The sequence below is a fragment of the Thunnus albacares genome, chromosome 23 (genome assembly GCF_914725855.1).
Source record: "Thunnus albacares chromosome 23, fThuAlb1.1, whole genome shotgun sequence".
In the NCBI taxonomy this organism is placed as follows: domain Eukaryota; kingdom Metazoa; phylum Chordata; class Actinopteri; order Scombriformes; family Scombridae; genus Thunnus; species Thunnus albacares.
The window spans coordinates 1,753,980-1,781,335 of NC_058128.1; the positions used below are offsets into that span (position 1 = coordinate 1,753,980).

At 39.7% G+C, this 27,356-nt stretch overlaps 1 long non-coding RNA gene across 1 annotated transcript; it reads right to left on the reverse strand.

Annotated features, from left to right (window-relative positions):
* Nucleotides 1-217: 217 nt before the first annotated feature.
* Nucleotides 218-18,810, reverse strand: LOC122974998. The gene is made up of 3 exons (XR_006400528.1): nucleotides 18,694-18,810; nucleotides 6,988-6,993; nucleotides 218-232 (listed from the first exon to the last, which is right to left on the reverse strand). It is a non-coding gene; the product is annotated as an uncharacterized LOC122974998 (long non-coding RNA).
* Between the last annotated feature and the right edge of the window lie 8,546 nt (nucleotides 18,811-27,356).

Here is a 27,356-nt window from a genome sequence, read left to right on the forward strand (position 1 = left end):
TGTAATGGAGTATTTTTACATTGTTGTATTGGTACTTTTACTGCAGTAAAGGATCTGAGTACTTCTTCCAGCTCTGCAAAAATAGCAGCCGGAAGTTAAGAGACGAAACAGGAAATGAAAAATGTAAAAACTACTACATGACGTCATCCAGGTGTTGTTATTTTATGGTCTCTTAGTGTTTAAATTTAAATAAATAAACCTAACAGAACACAATAACACATAAATATAATAACTTTATTTATAAAGCACCTTTAAAATGACATGACTGCTACTGCTCTCACATGACTGACTGTGATTGGCCTGTAGGTGCGGCCCTCCCAGCGTGCTCATTGGCTGTCCGACCCCCCGCTGCGTCTATTCCCCGTGGCCGCCCCCCAATCAGCAGACAGGAAGTAGAACCTCCTGGTCATTACGACTCGTTCTGCTTCTTTCCTCCGTCATGTGGTTCTGATTTGGACATGAGGCAAAGTGTTTTCATTGGCCGGCGTTTCCTGCTACAGACACTCTTTTGTGCCTCGTCCTCTCCACTTTTATTTCCTTTAACATGGAGGTAAGAGGCCGCTCGGCTTTTCTTCATGCAGCTAATTGGGAGGTGGTCTTTAAGTGAAGCACTTTGCCCCCCCCCCCCCCCCCCCCCTCCTCGTTATGACAGGGTTAATGGCTTTAGTGAGTGGGTACTTTTTACTGGTCCTCCAGGGTCCTGAGACCTGCTGTTCTCTGCTGGGCCTCACAGCCAATTACAGTAATCAAAGCCAATGTGTGGCTACAGAGAGAGGAGCCACATGTGGAGGTTCAGGTGTAAAATAATCTGTGGAGGCTTTCTTCAGCAGGAGAATAAACTCCTTGTTTAAATCATATTTACACTCCCGCGTTCGTTTTCCCCCCATGAAGGTAAAAAAAAAAACCTCCAACCAGAAGATTTTTAACAAATTAATGCTCAAAGAACTTCTTTTGGAGATACAAAATAAATCGCTGGGATAATGAAATATTTTAAGGGATATTTTACCTTCTTTAGGAGCTAAATGAGGCTTAAAATATTTGAGGAGGGAATTAAAAATGTATACAAATAATCGCTTCATCAGATTAATCACAACTGACTGTTTGTGTGTTTAAACCTTAAAGGACGAGTTCACAATGTTTCACGTCAGTCCAGAACCAACAGTCAGGAGCCCAAATGAACATTAAAGCTGTTTTTCTTGCTGTAATCATTCCTCCTGTTTATACTGACCATTAGAAGATCCCTTCATAATGACCTTACAATGGAGGTGATGGAGGAAAAAATCCACAGTCCTCCTTCTGTGCAAAAATGTATTTAAAAGTTTATCTGAAGCTAATATGAAGCTTCAGTATCTTTCAACTTTACAGTCTTTTTAGTACCAAAGTCCCTCTTTCTGGCTGGACCACAACAGCGGGGCCTTATAACTGAGGTTGTCTGAGCGCCCTAGTGACTGAGTGATGAAGTTACACCATTGGTCGGCTGGCTGTGTTGGAGTTTCCTCATTGGCCGTTGCTCTTTCAAAATGAATTGACACAAGATGATGGAAGTGGAGGACGGCAGCGATGCAGAGCGACTGTGTGAAGTCGGTTAAACTCCTGTTTAAACAGACGCGTAGCAGCGTCTCTGCGTCTCCTCCTCTACCGTCCACGGCGATCGACTCTCCGACTGACATCACCGTCAGCAGCCGGCGGGAGAGACGCTCCATGCTGTGTTTGGATTTTATAACTGAACTGATACCTGGACGCAAGATGTTTTCACATCACAAAGGATGAAGAACAGCATTAAAACAGGAGTTGTGGTGTATTTTCCTTCCAGAGCGACCTGGTACATCTTGTACGCACTGTTTGCTCTCCTTTTTTGCCGGCATTAAAGAACACTTTGCTGCTTGGACCTCTGACTCCTGATTTTTTATCATCTAAGAGTAGTTTTTGGACCTTGTGTTTTTCCAATTGCCTTCCATCGATTTGACACGACAGAGTCTTGCAGGTAAAACATGTGATTCAAAAGCTGTTATATGAGGTTAGTGTGGGCCAGCTGGTCTGCAGGTGCGCTTGATTTGACTGTAACTGCAGTAACCGGGTGGAGATAAACCTCCTGAATTTGCAACCAAAATGCTGTAAAAACTTTCTCACCACAGTCTCCTTAACTGAGAAAGAGTCAGAAAAAAAAGTGCATAAAGAGTTAAAGCAGCCAAATAATCACTGTGACAAAACACTTAATACAGTGGAAAACAAGAGACGTCCGCTGAGTGAAACAGATAAAAGATCAGGAGGACTTAATGATAATTAGAACAGTTATAATTAAACAAAATCAGTTCTTTTTCAAATCAAACATCCCAAGATATGAGTGGAAAGTTTTGTTCTTGCAGCTGCATTTATAACCTTTTTTTTTTTTTACTCAAACGTAGCCTAATCATGTCATGTGACATGTAAATATTACTGGGACCACTACAGAAAATTGCAGGTGAACATTAAACATCCAGGAATTCACATTATAGACACGACGGCTGACTATCACTGCAACACATTAACCTGCACGGTCCAGACATATACGAGGTCTTTTTGTCTTTTTGAGGAAACACAAAGAGGGAGTTTGATGTTAAAAAGACTGTAAATGTGTCAGATATCCACTTGATATGACTAACTCAGACTGCTGAAGCTGAATAGAAGTTTCACATCAACTTGAGTGCAGCGCCATGAACGTCTGCTGTCTGACAATATGCTCCATTTTTCACGTTTGTACGATTCATCACTTCGAGACAAAGACACACCTTGTTTTGTTTTCACCTGCCTGTAACGTCTTCCATCATCTCGTCTGAAAAACAGCTGCAGGTTCCCACGAGTGGCGTTCACACAGTAAAAAAGTGCCGAACCCGGACCTGCAGCACAGATGTTTATTGAGTCTGTTGGGTTTATTTTTAGACTGCAGCGGGGTCAAAGGTCAGCTGCCACACATCTGTGCAGGCGAGGTGTCTGGAAAACCAATCAGAGGTGACGACAGAGCTCCAAACAAACTGCTAATGGACTCTTTAATGTTGATTCTTTGTGTAACTACGGTGCAGAACATAACTTTTCATCTTAAACTCAGTTTTTTTTACCCTTAAATTTTCCCTTTAAGTTGTTCATTATTATAATCTGATTTTTTTTTCATTGCAGCATTTAATAAAAAATGAAAATATTCTGGTTTCCTGGTGCATCATTTTAGACAATTTTCCCCAGAATTTGGCAACATACAGTATTGAATATCTTTGGAAACATCTGCGCTCAATATGAAACTGAATACCTTCATTTTAAACTTAAACTCACATTAAATTAAAATATTTTTAATGGGAATTTAAGCTGACTCTCAATGGATTGTATTATATAATGTTATTTTAATGTTGTTATTTTAATTTTATTTGAATTATCTGCATATTTTAAAGGGTTTTTAGGAGTAAAAAAAAACATAAAAGTTATTCCTTAAAGCGAGCCTCTAACTTTCACTGAGGAAACGTCTTTTCTTTTGGTTCTACTGTTGTCACATCCTTCACTGTGATTATGGCTCATTAATGTGACCGTCCACATCTGAACCCCAACAGTTCGCGTTACTCTGACTGAGTGACTAACGGCAGGTAAAGCTTCATTTATACTCCCGAGCGGACACACACGGACAGCTGCGGACACCACGGACGGGTAGTTGATGTGTTCCTACTACCTTCTTGGGTCCGCTCGGAGAACACGCTCCACACGTGCGCAGTAGATCTACAGGAACACAACGTTGTGTCCACGCAGACACAACAAATTGGACTCGCAGACGCGGGAACTATAATTTGAGCTTAAGGGTCTCGCCCCGGCAGGTGTGGCACTCTATGTCCCACTAATGTTACGATACACAACAACTTCACACATCTCCAAGAATACAGTCTGGTGGACGCTAATACGTCTTAGCGCTGTTGATAACGATGCCAGTTACATGTTGGCAAGCTAACGAGTGATCGCAGTTCACAGAAGAGCTGATAAATACATGAAAACAGGACGCGTCTGGCAACAGATACTATTAGTGGTCATTGTGACAAAAATGAACCCGGTTATGAGAGGTTTAGGTTTAGCAGAGGCAGGTAACACTAACTCTAATGCTGCCGTACTTTGTAGCAGTCACCCTGCTAATGTTAGCATATTGAATCTCAGCAACAAAAAATAACAGAAAATGTGATCACACATAGTAACCAATGCAGAGCAGAATTATTAATTTATGATCCTGGTAGAGTAAGTAGAGCATTACTTTCCACTTTATTATTGTTGGAGTATGAGAGGTTAATCTTGTCTGATTTCACTCTTTTCTTCTTACTTGTAACGCTTAATGCTCTGGTTGATGGCGACTGTTGTATTTCCCCCGACATGTTTGTTGTGGTCACTTTCTTTCTTGTTCTTTTTATGTTTTATGGTATCTGGCAAACTCTCAAACAAATGACTCACTACCGCCAGCCGCTGCTATGGAGTGTATCATTGGTGTCTTTCCTTTTACATTGGAACCTTTGTTCACACCTTGTTGCTTGGGGACATAGATATGACGCTCAACCGATCAGACCTGACCGCTTTAGTAAAAGTAGGGTTTAGCAGCTAAAATGAAACCTAACTCTATCTAAGAATTTACTTTACTGAGAAGAATATGAATGTACAAACCAGATTTGGTGAACCAACTGACTGACACTGCCAACCATAGAGGCTAGAATGGCTAAAAATATCAATTATTGCAGCTTTAAAGATAAAATCCAAAACTTGTTTTATTTAAAATATATATTTTTGCATTGTTATGTTCTCATTTATTAAAATGAGTTGAAGTGTGTTAAAGGAGAGGCAGACAACCTCTGCTTACATCACAAAAATACTAATGTTTTTAATTTTATGTGTCATTTTCATGAAATAAAACATTAATCTTTAAGGGGAAAGAACAGACGCATTACTTCACAAAGCAAAAGCCAGATATCTAACCGCGTGTGACTGTTGTTTAGGCCGTACTTAATCATGAAACATCAGGATCTGGATGCCACTGTGACCAAACTTTTTTACGATGTATCTCCTCCTCAGAAAACAACAGCAGAGTGACACATCATGTTATATATCTCTGTTTTCCACAGACAGCAGATCTTGTGTCTCTGTGTTGTTTCCACGTCGCTGCAGCAGCTCTGCAGAGGAAAGTTTGTGCTCTGGGAAAGCCCCCGACCCTCTGACACATGTCCCCCTCCTCTGTAATTGCGCCAATTACTTTTCCATAACAGCCCTGAAACACTTATGTATGTGGTTAGAATAACAATTTCCACATGAAACACTTGTTCATTCATAAGGTCCAGAGGAGCGGAGGGATCCTCTGCAGACGTCACAGCAGTAAACGCCGTGCTGTGGAGACGAGCTGCAGTTACATGTGATGTCAAAGCTGCAGGACGGCGGCGGCGGCGTTTGTTTCCTGAACTCTGATCTGTGATTAGCGAGCGGCTGCCACCCTGCCCTCAGCAGCAGGATGGGACCATCCTCTCTGATGTGCTGCTTCTTGTTTTGTGTCCTCAAAGTACAATCTGATAAACACATTTAAGATTAATGTCGATAAACTGAAGACAGAAAGTCTCATCTTGAGTTTCTGGATAGTTCTTGTTTAAAAATGCCTCGAGATCTTTGCTCTGCTTCAAGCAAAAGTACTCAACACCAACCGGCCCTTTAAAGACAAAATGTCAGTTTAACACATGAAATATCAATATCAGATTAAGCAGATTACTGTGAAATCCCTGTATCACAACCTTGCTTTAAAGTCCAATTGAAATCACATTTAGTCATCTTTTTGCAGTCAAAAATGATTTCATTGTGTTTTCTAAATGGTAATAGATTTTTATTATTATTAAGGTCTTTGGTGAAATATCAGAAATGGTCTTTTTGGTCTCTGCCAGCTAAAGAGGCATGTCTGTGTCTGTGTTTGATTGACAGCAGCTAGAGAGGCGTGTCCGTATCTGTGTTTGATTGACAGCTGCTGGAGGGGCGTGTCGGTGTCTGTGTTTGATTGATAGCAGCTGGAGGGGCGTGTCAGTGTCTGTGTATGATTGACAGCTGCTGGAGCGGTGTGTCGGTGTCTGTGTTTGATTGATAGCAGCTGGAGGGGCGTGTCTGTGTTTGATTGACAGCAGCTGGAGGGGCGTGTCGTGTCTGTGTATGATTGACAGCTGCTGGAGAGGCGTGTCGTGTCTGTGTATGATTGACAGCAGCTGGAGCGGTGTGTCGGTGTCTGTGTTTGATTGATAGCAGCTGGAGGGGCGTGTCGTGTCTGTGTATGATTGACAGCTGCTGGAGCGGTGTGTCGGTGTCTGTGTTTGATTGATAGCAGCTGGAGGGGCGTGTCGGTGTCTGTGTTTGATTGATTGCAGTTGGCACATGTTACACCATGTGAATGGAGACAAAGTAAACAAACTGCTGTGGCTACAAGCCACGGACAGACAACGTGTTGTTAGCAGTGGTGTTGAAGAGTAAGAACTAAACCAGCACCTAACGGGTCCGAAGTGACATTTGCAGGTATATTTGTTTGGTGGCTCGTTCAACAAGCTAAGGTAAGTAGTAAGAAAAGTTTATTTAGTATAACACCTTTCACAGAGCAAGAACACAAACAGCTTCACAGGATAAGACTATAAAGCAGGAAAAAAACACTAAACAAACAATAAAACATAAGCAACAAGACATAAAAAACACATAGAATTACAAACACTAGACTAGAGGATGGCCAGTCTGCACAGATGAGTCTTCAGCTGCTTTTTAAAGGCGTCATCAGCGACCGCAGATCGTATGTCAAGTGGAAGAGCGTTCCACAGTGTAGGGGCCACAACGTCAAAGGTACGATCACCTTCTGTTTTAAGTCAAGAGCGAGAGACAACAAGATGCAGGACAAGCGAGACCCTTAAGCTAATGTGGGTTGTTGTTCAGAGTCTGTGGCTCTTGTGTTGTGTAGCAGGATGCGATCAGGCTCAGTGTGACCGTCTGCTCTGCAGTGCGACGTTATTGCTTTAGTCAAAATTTGATTTGCTGTGTGGAAATAAGGAGTCCAGCTGCATAAGCAGATGATGGAACGGTATTTAATTGAAATAATGTAAAACTAGGGGACGCCATCATGACATGAAATAACGTTTGCTCAAAAAACACACAAATCTACACTGGATTCTTCTTCTTGGATGCTTTATCCATTCCTCAAATAAAAATATAAACTTCTTGTCCGGAGTCAAACTGTGCGACATGACAACATGAATCTTTCAACAGCTGCATGTTTCCTTCTTTCTGCTGCTTGGTTATTTTCAGATCCTCTGAGTTTCATGCAGAGAGACTGAAAGAATGAAGCAGCTTCGAGCCAAATGGGTCACAGAGTCTGAACAGCACGAAGGAGAAAACACAGTCCTGATGTCTGCATCCTGTCCAGCTTATACAACCTGTTACAACCTGTCCACTCTCACCCGCCGCTGAGGGAGATGATGTCAGCGTCAGTGTGGCGAGAAACAGAACCGCAGCAGGAGGCCGGGTTCACATCCATGACATGACGAGTGGAAGAAGTTACATAATCTGTCATTAAGAAGGTGAGTGCAGCAGGATGTTTATAGTTTTTAGTTTATTAATATCCCCCTTCTGAGGATGACATCATGGTAAACAGTTTGATTTGATTGGTTGATGGAGTGATAAGCAGTCTATTTATAATGCTGCTTCTTGTCATTGTGAGGAGTGTGCTGACACACCCGGCTGTCAGCACATTGTGGACGGGTGACCGAGAGGCACGTACAGCAGATTTACACCCACTGACTGAGCACAGGTCAAAGGTCACGAGGTGAGCTCATCAGTCTGTCTCAGGTTTGGTCCAAAACATCCGATAAAAATGATTTTTCTACCCTTTTGTCTATTTTTAATTCCTTTAATTTACAGGCTTATGCGGAAAGTCCTTATACGTCTCACTATGTTACCATATGTAGTATTTTCAGTTAGGCTTTTCAGATATTACATTATTTTGCATGTGAGCGGTACTACACACTACATATACAAGTCTTAAAGTGTGTTCAGACAGCCGTTTGTGTTTATTCACCCCAAACAGCCGAAATACCAACTGTATGTTAGCTGTGAACTAGCTAGCAAGAGACGCACCAACTGTTTCTGAGCGTTTGTGTTCAGTTCAGCTTCAAACTGAGCGTCAGTCTCGTCCAGTCTCTCCTTTTTTCCTCTCGTCACTCTACGGTTATGAAACACATTCATAAAGCTTCGGGATATGTGTGAGTTTTTCGCTCGAGTTGAAACATTTTCGACTCGTGCGGACGTGAATCTGCGCCACCTCGTGTGCAGCGCGGGTGAGCCAACTGTCAATCACAGCTGTCAATCAACGCGCACACGGCAGACATCAAAGTTACTACAAGTCTTCAAAGCTTATTAATGGAGCAATAATTTCCAAAATGACCATCAGAACACTTATTAGAGGGTCTGAATTACAGATTGAGACCTTAATGACACGTTGAAAATAATGATTGACTCAGTATTTCTAGAGAATTGAGTCTTTTTGAATCAGTTGGAACTTTAAGGTACTTAAAGTAGGTTGATCTAAACACACTTTGAATTGCATTCACCTGTACAAATAAAGTTTGATTGATTGATTGATTGATTGATTGATTGATTAAAGCGTCTCCTGTATGACTGCTGTGTTCAGATCTGCCCAAACGAGTCATATCAAAGAGGAAAACCAACCAAATTAAGTCAAATTAAACCAGACTAAACAAGTTACAAATCATTCATCGGGTCGAAATCAGAGTTTATATTCAGACTTTAGATCTTGTAGTTCAAGGCCAAAAGGTTTTTTACTAGAAACCAAACAGAGAAACTGATTTGCTGATAACACTCGTCGTCTTCATTAGCGAGTCCCGCTGAGAGCAACTTCCACCCCAAAACAACTGCGGCACTCTGTTCAGCTTTAATCTACGGATAAACCTTCCGTCCTCCTCTTCCTCTAATGAGCTCATGTGTGATTTTAGTTCTGATATCATGTCCCATCGTTCTATTTTAAACCCAGAAACAAGCCATGAACCCTCCGGCGTCGTCTCCTCCCTCCAGGCCGTCCCGTCTCGGAGGTTTCTAATCCCCTCGGTTTTAATAACGGCGATGAGAGTGAAGACGGAGGAACTAATTGTCCGAAGAAAAGCAACACGGTTCAAACTGTGTTCTTTGGCTGACAAGTTCGCAGAAATCATCTCAGTGTAATGAATCTTTTCTTTTCTTCCTCTCTACCCGTCGTTACTCTGCTCTACACGCTCCCTCCTCTTCCTCAGCTCTGTTATTGATCATCTAAAGATTCTTCTGCGCTTCCTGGATGCTTTTAATGTTTGTTATGAAGCCCGACAGATACATCCGTCAGCTGATATTATCGGCTGATATTGGCCTAATATTTTTTTTCTTGTATTTGTGTTTTCTTTATTTATAATTATTAATAATTATTAAGTTTACTGTTTCAGTGCACTGATGTCATTTTGGACAATAAAGTTTATTGTTAAACTGTAAAATATCCTGCGTCCGTTACATCTTTGTCACAAGTGATTGATATTGATATTGATTGATATATATCCAAACCCCAAATAAATCCAGTTTATTATCACATTTCATTATTTGGTTGTTTTTGATTAAAAGTTACTAAAACAATTTCTTATTTATCAAAAGAGTTGCTGGTTAATTTCCTGTTGATCCAGAGTTATCTTTAATTTTAACTGCAATGCTCGGTTAAGTTAACTCTGGTTAACATGTTTCAGATTGTTTGTTTAATGTATTTTTGACACCATTATGAACTGGGTTAATATCAGGGACGTCCCAGTCAGGATTTATTGGCCCTGATCATCTGACGACCAGAGGTCCAAATTTATGGATCTACTCTTCTCATTGGGAAGTGTTTTTCTGTTTTTCTTTTATATTTATGTGCGGTATGTATATTATTTGAGTAATCAATAAGCTCATTTTGACTTTTTTCCTCTCCCCTCTTTTCTTCTTGTTTGTTTGTATTTGTTGGATTTTATTTATTTAACAGGTTAAAATCAATCACACTTAAATTTATCTAAAAGACACAGCTGACGTCAAACTTTGTCTCCTAGAAATTACATTTATATTCAACTAAATTATAATGGCAAATATGTTTAGCAGGAAACATGATGTTTTCTGTCAACATGATGAGAAAACATTAATTAAAGTATCTGACAAGTCGTGAAAATGTCGATACTAAGCGTTTACGTTGTTGTTTTTAGACTCTGACTTAAGAAAAGATAATTTAAGTTTATTAACATTAAACTGAAACAATGATCTTTAAGTGCTTTTATTGTCTAAACCTGAACACACACAGGATGTGAAGCTCAACGTCCACCATCAACCGTGACCTCTGACCTTTGACCTTTGACCTTCGGCTGCAGTCAGATAAAGAAATGTAGATTACTGTTCTGGAAAAAACGTTATCTGTGAACATAATTACACGACGTAATTGGGAAAGTTAGTCGTAGTCTAAGAGACTCTCAAGATACGACCTGAAAATTAGATAATATAGACGTTAATTCATACTGAAATACAGTTTACTCAGCATACAAAGTAAAAATAATGTATCTGAGCTATTTGATCTAAATACTAAATACTGAAGGTCCTGGTTCAAAATAATTGATCTGATATCAGTAGAGCTGAAACGATTAGTTGATTAATTGATTTTTTTTTTGAAAAAATGCCAAAAATGTGCTGCTTTTAGCTTCTCAGATGTGATGATTTTATGCTTTTCTTTGTCATACGTGATAGTAAACTGAGTTTATTTGAGTTTTGGACATCATTAATTAATTAAAAGGAATTTTCACTATTTTCTGACATTTCATAGACAAAACAATCAATTAAGAAAATAATTGGCAGATTAATTGATAATTAAAATAATTAATATTAATATATTAACTATAATTGTTATTTGCAGCCCTGATAAAATGGCCATTATAGTTTCCCAGAGTCAAACATGACGTCTTTAAATATCTTATTATGTCCAAACAACAGTCCAGAACTCGTTAAGATTTACTTCCTGGTTCGTGTATAAATGAGTCTGCAATATAAACTGTAGATTAGAACCAGTTTTAAATGTGAGTTTGTTGGATTTAATCCAACAAGCAGCAGGATTTAAACTTTGATTTAAACAGATTTAATCCCAGTTTTGTGGTAGTTGTAAAGTAAACTGAACCAGTGGATTGACTCTCTTATCTCCACGTGTGTTTTCACTGCAGAGCTGTACAGAAACTCCTCCAGGCTCCGGGACGCTGTGTGTGTGTGTGATCCGCCCCAGCTCGGGTTACTCTCTCTGGGTGTGGAGCGCCGCGCTGAAAGCTCCTCTTCCTTGTTTTGATTGTGAGCAGGGAGAGGCCCAGACTCAGGCTCCAGGATGCTGAATTCTAACAACATGTCATCATGGGACATGAAGAACCGCAGAGCTGCATCAAGACAAGTTTAGAAATCCTGAACAGCTGATGAGAGATTACAGTCGTAGCCAAACAGATTTCTGAAGATCAAAACTACACTTGGAGAAAATATAAAAAGACAAAAATCTCTGCAAGTAGAGTCCAGGTAATCTGTCTATTAGATAACACAAAAATCTTGTCTGCAAGGCTGATATTTTGTCCTGGGAAGAGTTCATTCTCTGAGGAGCATGAATGTGCTGGAATTTCACGTAAATCTGCCCCCAACATCTGTAGATACCTTGGCCAAAGTGTTGTTGAAGTCCTGATAAAGGTGACAAGTCAACAAAATCATTTGGATTTGTCCTCCTGAGAGCAGGAATATCCTTTTTAACAGTGCTGGAAGAAGTACTCAGATCCTTTACTGCAGTAAAAAAGGAAGTATTGCAGTAAAAGTACATAAGTATTATGAGCTTGATGTAGTTAAAGTATTGCAGTAAAAGTACATAAGTATTATGAGCTTGATGTAGTTAAAGTATTGCAGTAAAAGTACATAAGTATTATGAGCTTGATGTAGTTAAAGTATTGCAGTAAAAGTAGTGGTTTGGTCCCTCTGACTGATATATTATTATATATGACATCATTAGATTATTAATAGTGAAGCATCAGTGTTAGAGCAGCATGTTACTGTTGTAGCTGCTGGAGGTGGAGCTAGTTTACACTACTTTATATACAGTTAGCTAGTTTAGTCCAGTGGTTCCCAACCTAGGGGTCGGGCCCCTCCAAAGGGTCAGCAGATAAATCTGAGGGGTGGTGAGATGATTAATGGGAGAGGAAAGAAGAAAAAACAAAGTTCTGATACACAAATCTGTTTTCAGTTTTTGGACTTTTTCTCAAATCTTTGATTTTTGCTGAAATATTGGATCATTTGAACATTTATTGAAATGTGAGAAGTTTAGAGGGAAAAATCACTATTTGGTGGAGCTGTTAACAACTCATAGACATGTGAAATGTGACCCCGACTACACACTGCTTTTTGTAAGACGTCAAAAGACAAAAAGGTTGGAAACCACTGGTTTCATCTTTAACAATGTGTTGTATTTTAAAAGCTTGTTATATTATCCATTGTGTCAAATCTTCATCTGAAAAGTAACTAAAGCTGTTAAATAAATGTAGTGGAGTAGAAAGTACAATATTTCCCTCTGAAATGTAGAAAGTAGCATCACATGGAAATACTCAAGTAAAGTACAAGTACCTCTAAACTGTACTTAAGTACTTGAGTAAATGTATTTTTCACCTCTACGGTCTCTCATATCAGTCATGGAGCGTTTTGCTTTAAAAAAAAAAACGTTTTTAAGCATCTAACTTCATGTCAAAGCGTTTCCTCTTTATTTCACAGTGCAGCTGCTCTGATGGATTCATGTTTTCTAATAGTTTCAGCTCTTCTAATACCACGTCTGACACTGATCAATGTGTCTGCTGGTTTTTTGGATTCTTCTTTTCACTCTTTGGGAACATTTCTGTGAATGAAACTCGCCCACAAACAGTGTTGCAGGTCACCTTATATGGACATTTTAGGGGTGTCGAAGAATGTTCATCTCCTCGTGAACAGGTGACATTCATCAGGCTGAAACCAGACGTTTACAAAGAGTTTGTCACATTCAAGCAAATTGTTGGAGCACAGGAAAAAAAACAGAGAGATTCAGGAAATGAAAATGTTCTTTGCATTGAATATAAAAGTAGAAACCTGCAGTATTTCAGAGCATATCCACCAGTGTTGAGAGCATGATGGAGTGCAGGGTGGACAACCTGTAACCCCTCATCCTTTACTTCCTGACAAACAGTGGAGTCCATTGAGCAGAGACAGGAAGCAGAGGCGTCCGTGTCCTCGGCTGTCTACAGATACTTTAAATCAATCTGGACTCGATGAAAAGGTGTCAGACTTTCTCTCTGATGTTAAAGGACGGGTTCACAAATTTTCAAGTCTGTCCTATACCAACAGCTAGGAGCCCAAAGGAACATTAAACCTGTTTTTTATTGCTGTAATCATTCCTTCTGTTCATACTGACCATTAGAAGATCCCTTCATAATGCACTTACAATGGAAGTGATGGGGGACAAAATCCACAGTCCTCCTTCTGTGCAAAAATGTATTTAAAAGTTTATCTGAAGCTAATATGAAGCTTCAGCGTCCAAATGAGTCAAATCAAGTAGATATCTTTCAATGTTACAGTCTTTTTAGAGCCAAAGTCCCTCTTTTTGTTACTATAAATATGATATAAACAAACAATTAACCCAAGAAAATTATCTTTTAAAAACAAGGACACAATGGAGCTGCAAAGAAAAGACAAGGAACTGAGAGGCAAACTCAGGCGGGCAGAGGATGCACACAAGAGACACTTTGAGGAGACACTGAAGGCTGGCAACCCCCCAAAAATATGGGAGACCATGAAAAACATGACAGGTATGCCAAGAAAACACTACAAGTCATTTGTGACTAACGATGAGCTGGCGTCTGCAAATGATTAACACCATTTTCACCAGGTTTGAAACAACTTGGAGCTCTGAAAGATGCCGGGAGGTGCTGGAGTCAGTAACTGTGGGGTCTGAAGATAAGAGTGGAAATCTCAGCAGGTCAGGTGGCCAACATCTTTCGACATCTCAGTACACGTAAGTACTGACAACATCAGTGCCTCTATTCTGAAGACATGCAGTGAGTAGCTAACCCCGGGGTGGCAGCCCATTTTCCAGCATTCACTAGACACACACACTGTCCCCACAGCATGGAAAACTTCACACATCATCCAACTTCCTATGAAACCATGCCCCAAGGAGCGCAATGACGTTCGACCTGCAGCCCTGACCTCTGTATTAATGAAGTCATTGGAGAGAATCATCTGTCAACTGCTCTCTTAGTATATACAGGAAAAACTTGACCCGTACCAGTTTGCATACAAGCAAGAGCACAGCACTGAAGATGCTGTTGCTACCCTCATACATCTGGTTTCAAACGAGTGGGAAGCTCTGGGTCTGGAAAATGAGGCTAATGCAGAAGTGACTTAAACCTGCATTCTCTCTAATGTCCAGCAGGGGGCGACTCCACTGGCTCCAAAAACATGTCTGATTGTATAGAAGTCTATGAGAAAATGACTCTACTTCTCACTTTATTTATTACCTCAGTAAACACTTTCTTAATGAGTTTATGGTCTCAATCGCTAGTTTCAAGTCTTCTCCAATACAGCATGATGTTCATTTTGTAAATTATGGTCCTGTTAGTAAAAAAGGTGAGTAAAATAGACGATAAAGCAGGGTATGCTTTAGAGTGTGGTGACGTTGTGATTGACAAGTCACTAGCATACCTATTAAAAGACCCTCTAAGGAGTCGGATGTTCAGTTTTGTTTCAAGCCTGTTTTTCGCTAGCCAAAATTAGCATTGGCGTTAGCAATATCACAGTTAACCATAAACTGTAAATGCACTGTGCTAACCAAGCTAGCAGCTGACGCTAGCATTATGGTCAGCTCCACCTTCTTGTCCAAATATGGTGTCTTCTGACTCCAAAAAACCAAGATGGCGACGGTCAGAATGCCATACTTAAGGCTTCAAAACGGGAGTCCACAAACCAATGGTTGACGTCATGGTGTCTATGGTTTCAAAACATCTGGATGCACTGAAAATAAAACTTAATAAAAAAAGACTTCACTGCATTCAACACAATACAGCCAGACATACTGCTCTGCAAAATGCCCCCCCCCCCCTCCAGTGTGCTTAACCACTACATCATCAAATTCTCCAATGATACTGCACTGGTAGCACTGATGATGGAGGGGGAGGAGCCTGATGTTCACCTGGACAGTGTCAACAAAGTGGTTCAGTGGTGTGATCGTAACGCTCTCATGTATTTTGTATTTTGTATGGTGTGTTCTGTGCGGTTTGTTTTTTTTGTTTTGGTTTGGGTTTTTTTGTTTTTTGTTTGTTGTTGTGCTGTTGTATGTTTTGATTGTGGGGGGACTACAGATGCAAATTAGCTTCGAGCTAACTCCGGTGCAGTGCATCTTTAATGTTTAAAACTGCACACTGTCCCAATCAATAAATCAAATCAATCAATCATACTCAATACCCTCAAAACACAGGAGATCATCTTCAGAGCCACACAAGACTCAGGTTACAACTCATAACCAACCCATAAAACAAAGATCATCATTCAGATACCTGGGGGTGCACATGGGCAGTGCACTGTCTTCAATCTACCATGTGGACTTCATCTGCAATAAGGTACAACAGAGAATTTACTGTTTAAGGAGACTCATGTCATTTGGAGCCAGGAAGGAAACCCTCAATCTATTCTTCTGCTCCACCATAAAAAGCATCCTGCGATACAGAGGCTCAGTCTGGTTCAGTGGCCTCTCAGTCCAACTGAAAGCCAGGATACTACAGCTGCTGGGGATCTGTTCAGGTCACTCTGTGGAAAGCTCCTTCATAAACAGCTGCATTAGTGTGCCCTCAGATATCCTACATGAGGAGTACCAACTTCTGCCCTCTGGGAGGCGCCTTAGGGCTCCAGACTGCAAGAAGAAAGTACAAGCACTCTTTTGTTCCTCACTCTGTAACACAGTGTAACCAACAGAGGAACACGAGGAGGTGATAAACCTGTGTTTTCTCAGATGTTGCTTATATATTGTATCATATCATTTTGATGATTGCTGGAGGGTGATCATACAGATGTTCTTTTATTTTGAATTATGTTATTCTGATGATTGTTGGAGCATGTGACGCAACAACAGGGAAACACTGTCTGAGGAAACACAAAGAGGGAATTTGATGCTAAAAGACTGTAAATGTGTCAGATATCCACTTGATATGACTAACTCAGACTGCTGAAGCTGAATAGAAGCTTCACACAGACTTTTAGTGACTGTGTGGACACACTGTGGATTTTGGCCTCCATCACTTACATTGAAAGCACATTTGAAGGATCTTTTAATATCCAGTATGAGCAGGAGGAATGATTACAGCACTATTCTTTAACGCTGTCCTCACAGTCCAGTTTGAACCCTTTTCTGACTGAAAAAAAAGGAAAGTAAATTCCCATCTCTTCTACCCACGCTGTCATTCGACTGTCCTGTTATGTAACAATCCAACCGACCATCCTTCACTGAGGGCGCGGCAGGCAGACGTCGTCCCAGCTGTCAGCTCTCGGTTATAAATGAACTTCTTCTTCTTCAGTCACGGATCTGTTTGTGTCTGTTGCTCAGAGAGTTTGTATGAACGTCACAGAGAGCCGAGGAGGGAGGAAACTACAACATCTTTACAAACTTCAAGCCAATATATACTGTATATTTGAGCAAGCTGTATATACTGTACATAACCATCTACTGTGTGTGTATAAAGTAACATCACTTTTTACACATTTATCTCAGTACTCTTTCACACCTTTGCACTATAGGAACGGTTTCAGCTGTGTATAGACATTGTATGTTGTTGTCCACTTGTTGTTTCTATATGTATGTATCTATTTTTCACAAACGTGCTTGCACATAATGGTGATTATATTTATGTTTAATTAACTTTCTTTGGCTTGTTGTCCTTCACCAGAGTCAAATTCCTTCTATGCATAAACATACTTGGCCAATAAAGCTGATTCTTGATTCTCTTTGGCATCTCTGCAGCTTTATGAAGCTTTTCAGCTTCTTTTACCTGCTAGGTTTGGTTTTGCAGCACATTTCCTGGTGAACATAGTGGAGCATTTAGCAGCTAAAGAGTCAGATATTTCCCTCCGGAGTCGATAGAGAGCAAAAACAGAGCTAAAGGAGAGTGAATATTGGACTTACATTCACCAGGTGGACAGATATCTGTTAAATGCTCCACTATGTTCACCAGTTAGTCTACAGCTAACTGTGTCTGTTTGCTGTTTGGTGCTGAGCAGGTAGTGTACAGCGGCTTTTTACAGCTTTTTCTCTGAAAACGACGCTATGAGAGCGCTGAGAGTGAACCAGAGCAGTAAAGTTGCAGCCGAACAGATAAACAATGAGCTGAAACTCGTTATAAAGCTGCATAAAAAAACAGATTCTCACTGCTTTAAGGATTATAATTTTGGTCTGTAAGTTTCACTTTTGTCATTAAGTCCCTTCTGTCCATCCAGGTCGTCTTCTGATGTGTTTTATTGCAGGATTTCTTTACAGAGACGATGTCAGATACTTCTTCTCTCCCTTTTTCTCACTTCTTCTTACATTAAAGGTGTATTTGTGCCACTACTTGTTCTACATTTAGATTCTGTTTCTCTCTCCATGATCTGGTTTATTTTCCCTGAACTTCAGAGCCACACAGCAGCCCTGCCCTCCTTCTCTTTGTGGAAAATGTTCTCCACAAATTAGCTATCCAAACATCACTTCCAAAAACGGACAAATTGAATAATTCAGCCCAATTAGCTGAACAAACACACACTTTCACGCATGTTAATGGAATTAACGAGCTGTACTTAACCGTCTGTTGATATTTCCGTCTTTAAACCAACATCCTCCATGTCGTAACATTGATTAACTCCCAAACAACACAGGCAGGAACCTCGAGCCCGACGGGCCGACACTCGTCCAGGTGAGGTCTCTCTGTCCGGCAGACCTGAACAACAACACCAGCATTTCCAGGCCACCAAAGAAGAAGAAGAAGCAAATACAACACGCTGATTAATTAACGACAACTTCACTTCAGAAAGGTGTTAACTTAGAGAGGCACTGAGTTGACTTCTGGCCTACAGTCCAAAATAAAAACACTGAGCAGCTTCCAACAAACAAAAGTCATTATAGTGTATAAATAATGTTTTCATTATGAAAGGAAGCATTTGTGAGAGAACTAGAAATCTTGGTGTCGTCATGGACACATTGAGACAAATCAGCCGAATATCACCTTAAGAATATACTGAGAATTTAAGGATTTATGTCTAAGCAGGAGACATGTCACATGTCTAAGCAGAAAAATGTTTATCATCCGTTGGCTCGACTACTGTAACAGTGTCTTTAGAGGTCGATCAGTCCTCACCAAGACACATCAGTCCAATTCACAGGAGTCGGTCGCAGCAGATGTTTATAAGTTCAAACTTAGTCTCATTATACCTTCAGTGTATCTTTCTTCTTGTCAGATCTCATGTTTGGATCCAAACCAACAATGAGCTGATCTACTAACAAGTATTGTGTGTGTATCCAAAGCCTGATATATCTTATTCCTCCGTTGTTGTCCAAAAACTATTAAAAACACATCAATCACCATCAACAACCCGACCGGTCGAGGCAGATGGCGCCCACCTAGAGTCCGGTTCTGCTCGAGGTTTCTTCCCGTTAAAGGGGAGTTTTTCCTTGCTGCTGTCGCCAAGCGCTGCTCATAGAGGAATGTTGAGTCTCTGTGAAATAAAGAGTCCAGTCTAGACCTGCTCTATGTGAAAAGTGCGCTGAGATAACTTCTGTTTTAATTTGGTGCTATATAAATAAAAATGGACTTGACTTGACAGTGAGTCACATCGCTGCACTGGGTGACCTGATCCTTCATCATGAAGAGTTTGTTCATGTCAGTTTGTTTAGAAACGGCTCCAAAGACTAATAACAGCGGTCATGTTTTCAGTCTCCAGAGAGTAGTTCTGTGTAAGGCAGACGCCACTGAGCATGTGCAGGATTGTCGTTCTGTTTACAGTTTCACTAGCTTGTTGTGCTACATATCACAACCTCTTGACTTTGTCTTGAAGTTATTTGATCATTTTACAGTGTAGTACAGTAGTGCCTTACACAGAACTACTAACTAGACTCTTTTTTTCCCCTCGTCCTCCTGATCCCAGAGCATCTCGGCGCCATGAACGAGTCACTTTTCTTCTTTTTCTTCTGTGCCAAACTTCTTCACTGTGAAGCAGAGTGTTGTAACAGATACCGATGGGCAGAAAGTTCAAAGTCCTCCTCCCTTTCTTCTTTTTTTTTAGTAAGTTTTAACAGTGAGCACCCTTCCTGGGAATAAAGCTCCTTCTGTGAGTCCAGTTTGCAGCTTCATCGTGGCCTCGATGGGAGCTGACAGCCGGTTTCATCAGGATAAGATTTGGGATGAAAGCTGCCTGGACTCGGCTCAGGACGGAGGAGGGGTCCAGTTATCGTCAAACAAATGACAAGCGCCGTGTCCGACAGTTCTGAGGCCCGAAAACCAACAAACCTGGAGTGACTTCAGACAGCAGGCTTTATGTAACTCTGCTCTGCTCTCAATTAAATTATGTGACTTTTTTTTTTATCCAAGATGAGCTCATTTTACTCATTACAAACACTACAACAGAGAAGTGGAGCATGTACAGTAGTAGTACTTCATGTCTTTCTGCTCTGGCGTGTTTAGTATCACATGTGTTTTGTTGTTAAATATAATATCTTTGCATGATTTCCAGTTAAAAATTCTTTATTTATCTTCTAGTGGTCCTTTATGCAGCCCCTCAGTTCAGCCTCTGTCTGAAACAGGCCGTTTTAGCTCCTGTCTCTTTAAGGCCCCGCCTCCTGATGAGCCCACTCTGTTCTGATTGGTCAGCTTTCAGGAAGCTTCCTCCGGCTCCGGAGGCTACGTAAACAAACTATAGTAGCAGGATTTCACTTCTTTTTCTCAAATGTCAACTTCTCAAATCCATCCGTACATGTTGGAGCTGAACAACACATGGAAACATGGAAGCCCTGACTTCTGACTTGCAGGCAGCATTTCTACATACGTTCACCTCAAGTTTTTGAACTTTGATCATGTTTAACATCCGCCATCAGAACAGGATATAAATAACAGAAAACCACAAAAAGCTGAATATGTCCTCTTTAAAGTAAAATATGCTGGTCCGGAGTCAGAGGCCAGAAAATAGTACAAAAATAAACAACCATTAATTGAAAATACACTTCATTAAAACTACAAATGGACACCCCAGGACAGAAAATGAAGAGACTGCATGAGAGACTAACACGTTGTTGGTTTGGGTATTTTCATGGGATTTATTGTTAAAAATAAAAATGTAAAACATCAGACTGAAGGCCTAAACACAGCAGCATTTAAAAAGGCAAAACATTTGCAGCAAATTCAAATAGTTTCAATGTAATCATCACGATTAGTGGAATTGTTGAGTACAACTTTGGTGACCTTTGACCTGCAAATTTGCGCTGTCGACCAATAGCAAGCCGCAGATTAGATTACAGGGACACTCCAGAGCTACTTTCTATTGAAGAAATAATCCATATGAAAACTGTTGAGTGTTTGAGAATGCAGTAATCACCATGAAGTTTGGATTTTGGCTGACTTGACGCGTCCATATACCTTCATTATGAAGCTCAGTGTCAGATATATCTGAGCTTCCCAACCGTAAAACAACTTTAATTACAAGTCGTAATCTCCTAATTATGATGGTTCCGATATGACATAAACGTGGCATAATCTTCGATGGGCAGTGGGGTTTATGGGAAATATAGTTCATTAAAGTCTGTAAAGACTGAATGGGATTTTCTTACTTCTGGAACAGAATCTGGATGTTCTGGTTTCACTTTGTCACTATAGTTATGTGTGTGGATAAATATGTAGATACTGGGAGAGACATGTGTTTTATTATTCTGTGGTCCATCGGTGGGGGTGGTGGGAGGGTTTCTGGAGATTAGGTTGATGAGAAACACATTAAAGTTGCAGCATGATGTAATACAGTTTATGTGGTATGTTATGCATCTACCTGTGAACTCAATAAAGAAATAATTGCAAAAAAACAAACTCAGTTCACATGAAAGAGATTAAAATATAGCCCTCACACAAGAAGACAAAAAATGTTAGCCAGCAGATGTCACTTTGTAAAATGAACTGTTTCTGGCACAAATGTTTTGGTGCTTCAGAAATCGCTGTTTCCTGAATCACTGCATAAAAACTGTGTGCTGGGCATCAGAAAATGATTCAGCTTTCATAACACCCTCTGTGTGTGTGTGTGTGTGTGTGTGTGTGTGTGTGTGTGTGTGTGTGTATCCGTCTTTTTATAAAACCAGCCTGTAGTCGGTGATCCTCTGTAAAAGCTGTTAAGGGTTTGTTGATCTTTGTGATTACATGTCGTCTTGGCACCAGCGGGTCCGAAAGATTCGTGGGAGGTTCGGGGAAACATTAATGCGAGGGAAAGTGTTTGGCTGGTGAAGACGGAGCTTTTAGCACATTCCTCTGCTGCAGAACGTAGACGTGGTCTGGGTTCAGTCCTGATCCGGCCCTGCTTCGCTCTCCTCCCGGAGAAAACTGGGCAAACTTAAACCCAGTCAATCAAACAGGCTGAATCTGAGTCAGCAGGTTGTGGATTCTGCCATGCTGCCGATAGCTGAGCTGGCTTTCACTCGTCTCTCTTTCACACTGAAAGAAAGGTAGTTTTGTGTTTGAAATATGCTCCCTTTTTATTTCTCTGTTAAGGAAACCGTTCAGGAAAATCCTGACCTCCATTTGGAGTGTTGCAACGCTTTTTTAAACAGCCAACTTGCCACGGTGGTGATGATTATGAGTTGTTTTAAACCTCTGCTGACATATGATGAGCTGACTGACAATTCAAAGTGACAACTGTGACCGCATGAGTTGGTTGACCCCGAATTTTATGTGATAACTAAAACATACAAGCCTCATTATGACAGTGGAGACACAAATCAGAAACCAGAGGCCCCATCAAACCAGAGTTTATTTTATATTTAAATTAACTCGTGTTTTTTATGGCATGTTTTGCCTTGTTCAGGCTGTAAACAACACTAGTTAGCTCATCACCATGACGAAGCAGTTGAATGAATGACAGGCAGAATCGGGACGGTACAGAGTCCCCTGTGCAAAGAAAAATATCTATAAATAAATCATTCACATGACATCAGTGGTTAATCAGTCCCTCCAGTTTGTTGTGATTATTGCAGACAAAAATGTTTGATTTTGCAGCAGCTTTTCTCAATTGTGATACAATTTGCAATAAAAATTTTGTGGTAAAATTACAGGAATTGGGAAAAATTGCAGCAAAGGAAAATAATGCGATTTTTTTTCAAACTACTACCGATGAAGAGTCAAATGTAATCACTTTGCACGCTGCCATGACGGAAGTTATCACGACACCAAATCACAAGCGGTCTGTTGATTTGGCCATTTCATGCAGAAAACTTGCAGTAATTTGGTAAAACTGCAAGCTCTCACTCTCGATTTCTTGAATTTGCGTAAATTATTGTTAATTATTAATTATGCCAATATTGATTGTCAGGCTGCAAGCTGAAGACGAATTTCTACTTTTGTGCAACAATGATGGACAATAAAGTTGTTTTGATTTGATTTATTAGACAGTAGAGAGTGCACAGAGTCGGGTATGACATCTTAACCAGTACGCTGCTGGGTCGCACCAAACCAGCATTTATGACAATAAAATTTCAGACCAAAACCAATTTTACTAGAAATGCGATAGGGTTAGGGTTGGGGTTAGGGTTAGGGTTAGGGTTGGGGCAATTAGCGGCTTTACTTGAATATAACCATGTGTTGCTTTTGTGTAAAATTCAACTTTGGTGAACTTTGACACCATTGATAACATCAACAAGCTGTGTCACACCATTTAGTTGGAAATACAGTTAAAAGTATCCTTAATTTTACAGCTTTTTGGTCACAAATCAAACTAAAGAATTTAGATAGTTGACCAGATGATGGCGCTAGATGAAAACTCAGGAGATCAGAGTTATTGCAGTTCATCCTGATGGGAACAAGAATGTGTGAACCAAATTCCATAATATTCCATCCAATAGTTGTTGAGACATTTCACTCAAAATCACAAAAGTCAACCTGAGGGTGGCGCTAGAGAGGACCACCAGAGTCAGCAGGATTCATCCTCTGAGGAACATGAACGTTTGTACAAAGTTTCACGGCAGTTTATGGAATAGACACGTAGGTTTAGGTAACACTAACTTAAAATATAGAGTACATGTTTGAAAGTGTGTCATTTAAAGAAAAAAAGGGAACAAATCACTAAATTGGGCCAATTTATTTTGAGATAAAGGTTGTTATAATATTAAAATATAGACATAATTCTATTTGGAAGATAAAATCATAATATTTGAATAAAGTAGTACTGTCTGAGAAAAAGCTGTTATATTATATTTCAAGAATTTTTGAAGAATAGAGTCATAATATGTATAAATTAATATAAAGTTTCAAATGGCATGTTAAAGCTAACTTACCTGTTTTTTTTTACGACAGAGTTAAAATCTCAAAATAGTACAACTTTTCTCTCATAATATCAATTACATTTTTCTCAACATATTTCAACTTTATTTTCAAAAGCTGCAATTTTGTTGTTAACAGTAGTTTTATTACACCGTCGTAGCTTTGAAGCCTTTTAATACCTCAAATTTAAATTTACTGTCTCAGTTTTAGAAAACAACAATTTGAGATTTTGAGAATAAAGTCAGTTGAAAAACAACCTTGTACTGTATTTCTAGAATAAAGTTGTAATATTTTGAGAAAATAGTTGTAAAATATCAAGAATAGAGTAATAATAGTCGCTCATTTGACACGTAAAAGCTGACGGACTCCTCTGTTTACTATAACGAATATTAAAACAAAAAGTTGGAATATTATGATTTAATTCTAGAAAGATTCTTTTCTCATAAATTTCCAGCTTTACTTTCGTCATAGTCTGGCTTCTTTTCTCAGAAATACAGAAGTTTTCAAGTATTTTAACTTACATTTCTGAAATCTCAGATTCTCTTTTTTCCTAACTGTGGCACTTTTTTGTAGTTTTAATACTTTTTAATACCTTCAATTTGGCTTTATTATCTCTTTCAGGGTTTATATGGAGCCGCAGATATCCTGTGAGAGTCTCAGATGGAGAGAAACTCTCTGGTCAGCTGTTTCTTGTCCCACTCATCAGGACAAACTGCGGTTACAGAAGTCAAGAGTTGGTCCCCAGAACTGCCACCACATGGTGTTTGGATCAGGTCGTGTAATAACTTTCTCCTTGTTCAAGACAATTATCCTCTCCACCTTCCACCTCCTCCACATCCATCAACACGTCTGTCCTCGTCTCTACCTGCCAGCTGCTTCCTGAAGCCCTGACACTAAGAGCCTTTATGCCCTGTGGATTTTGTGGCTTGAGGCTTTGCCACTCGGTGCCCACGGAGAGTTCTTGGAAGGCCGGGGATCCACAAAGCCTCCCAGCCACCTCAAGCCTTCGGCCCAGGCCACAGAACAGTAAACCTGGCAGAGGCTGAGACCAGACTGTGGTCAAGTCAACCCTCAGCGCCGGAGCGAGGACTCCCCTCTGAGTGAAGGAAGTACAGAGTACACACAGCTACATGAAAACCCCCAGCACAAAGATATTATCACATAAAACAGGTCATACTGGAGTGTTGATCGCTGGAGACGCTGCTGCTGCTGCTGCTGCACCAGAGTTCAGCTGATAAAAAGCCAAGACTGGTACTGATATCTTCTGACCTAAATCATCAGCTACTGACATTATGAAGTGTAATATGTTTCCATTTTCATGCCAAACATACAGTACAGTATATGGTGGGTCTGAGGTGCAAAACACAGCAATAAAACAGAGAACACAACATTTTAGAAAACACATTAGCAAATTAGAAAACAAAAAGAAAAACAAAACATATCATAAAATGGAAAGCTAAGGACATAAATTTTGTGATTGGATCAAACCCAAGTCAATATTTTGTGAAATTTTATGATGTTTTCTAAAATGTTTTGTTTTGTTGTTGTGTTTTGCACCTCAGGACCACCATACAACCAAGTCTAAATTCAGAAGCCAATGACCATTTGAGGGTTTCCTCCTTGCAATAAACGATATTTAGCCATATTAGTTGTCAGAAAACAACTATTTGCTATGTAGAGATATTGTGGAGTAATGGCGTCCTGACCAGTGAATGAAGTCACACTTCCTCTGTGTGTGTTGTTATCTGAGCTTTTCTGTTCTTTGTTTTGGTGGCTGCATCGGCCGTGCGTGTATGTTAATGCATGTGAGTACCTCCCTGTCCTCCATGTCTGTTTCCAAGATGGCGGCCACATCACAAACTTTCTCAAATTACAGCTAAACAGTTCACTAAAATATGTTTCTAAAAGCATTTGAGGTGAGAAATAGGTAACGGAGTAACACAATCTAGATCAATATTTGATCCGCTCTGCCTAGTTTGACAGTTTCATCTGAGTTCCGTGAGTTGTCGACTTGTTTTTTCCAACTTTATTGAGTAAACGACACACACATTTGTTTTGGTCTGAGATGTGCTATAGTGCGACATCTAGTGGTTGAATGTCGTGTATCACAACTTTAAAACTTCTTTATATATTAAATATAAATAATTTATCCATTAAATACCTGAATAGTGAATAAGAATCAATAAGAATGAACAACACCTTAAATTAACAATTATATTTTAAATTAATACATAAATTAAAGGGCAAGTTGTGCCTCTTAAAGTATGCATAATTTGTTAATTAAGGACTTTTTTTTGTTTTTAGGGGTTAAGTTATTAGGCCCGCAGTAACACTGCTGTTAACTGTTTATTATTTTACTTCCTTCCATTTTTTAAAAATGTTTTTTAATATTTGAGCTGTTGTTTAAATTGTTTTATTTTAAGTTGTTAAGCACTTTGAGCTGCATTTTGTGTATGAAAGGTTGTATATACAGTAAATAAAGTTTATTATTATTGTTATATTACCAGAAAATGGCAACATGCTAGTTGGTGAACTGTAGCTAGCGAGCTAATGGCTAACACACTAGTTAGCTGAGAACTTGCTAGCACAATAGTTCTGTCAGTTATTAAGCTTTGTAGCTTGGATGCTAATGGGACAATAAATTGACACAATTTGCCATTGAACATTAGTTAGACACCTTGCTAACCTTAACTAAATTGCTATTAGTCAACTTATTTTCCTGTTAGCGACAGAACTAAGAAGCTTAATAAATGACCAACTAGCTTGGAGAACTATTGTGACAAGTGCTAACAGATGAACAAAATTCATGCAGATTCACTTCATCACTGCTAGCAAATCCACTGATCACAGTGATTAAACTGTATATAAAGTAGTTCAAACTAGCAGCTACTACAGTAAAATCCTGCTCACACACTGATGCTTCAATATTAATAATGTACGTCTTTAATAAATGTATTTAATATATCAGTCACACGGCTGATTTTCTACAAAACAAGTACTTTGAGTAGTTTAAATAAATTAGCTGATAATACTTTTAAATGCAGGACTTTTACCATAATAGTCGCAGTGACGCTATTTCAGCCATAACGCTAATGTAGCTTATCTCACCTTGTAAATGGTCACATAGTTTAGTAATTATTGTTACACGCCAGCATTTGCACTGCAATGTGTCTCAATAATAAAACGTGAGATGCTACTTTTGCTGAAAAGAAAGTTGGAAAAGAGGCTACGATGAGCTGCTAACCCGACAGTACTCTGTGTTTTGATTATGATTGGACTTTATTTATTTATTTATTTAATAGGGACAGAGCACATTAATGAACATCAGTATACAATACAAGATGTAAACATTCCAAAGTTAGCAAAAAAAAGCTAATTTACATCCGTAGTCCCTATGCAGGTAACAAAAACAGAAACAGTTTAAGTAACAACACGCAAATACAAATATACAAATACACAGCAGGAAAAGACAAAATATATTGTACACACGTCCGGTTAAAATTATCACAGTTCTAGTTTGCCTTGAGCCATTGTTTGAGATGAGATGTAAAGGTGGGATATGTGGGGAACTCCCTTATTGAAAGTGGTAAGCCATTCCGATATTTACTTCCCTTTATTGATAGTGGAGTTTGTCCAAATGTATTGTGTCTAAATGGCACCACACAGTCCCCTCTAGTGGTGGCCCTGCTGCTATTGCCATTGTCACCGTCTGTTTAATGAATTCATATAAAGGAGGTGGGGCCCAAG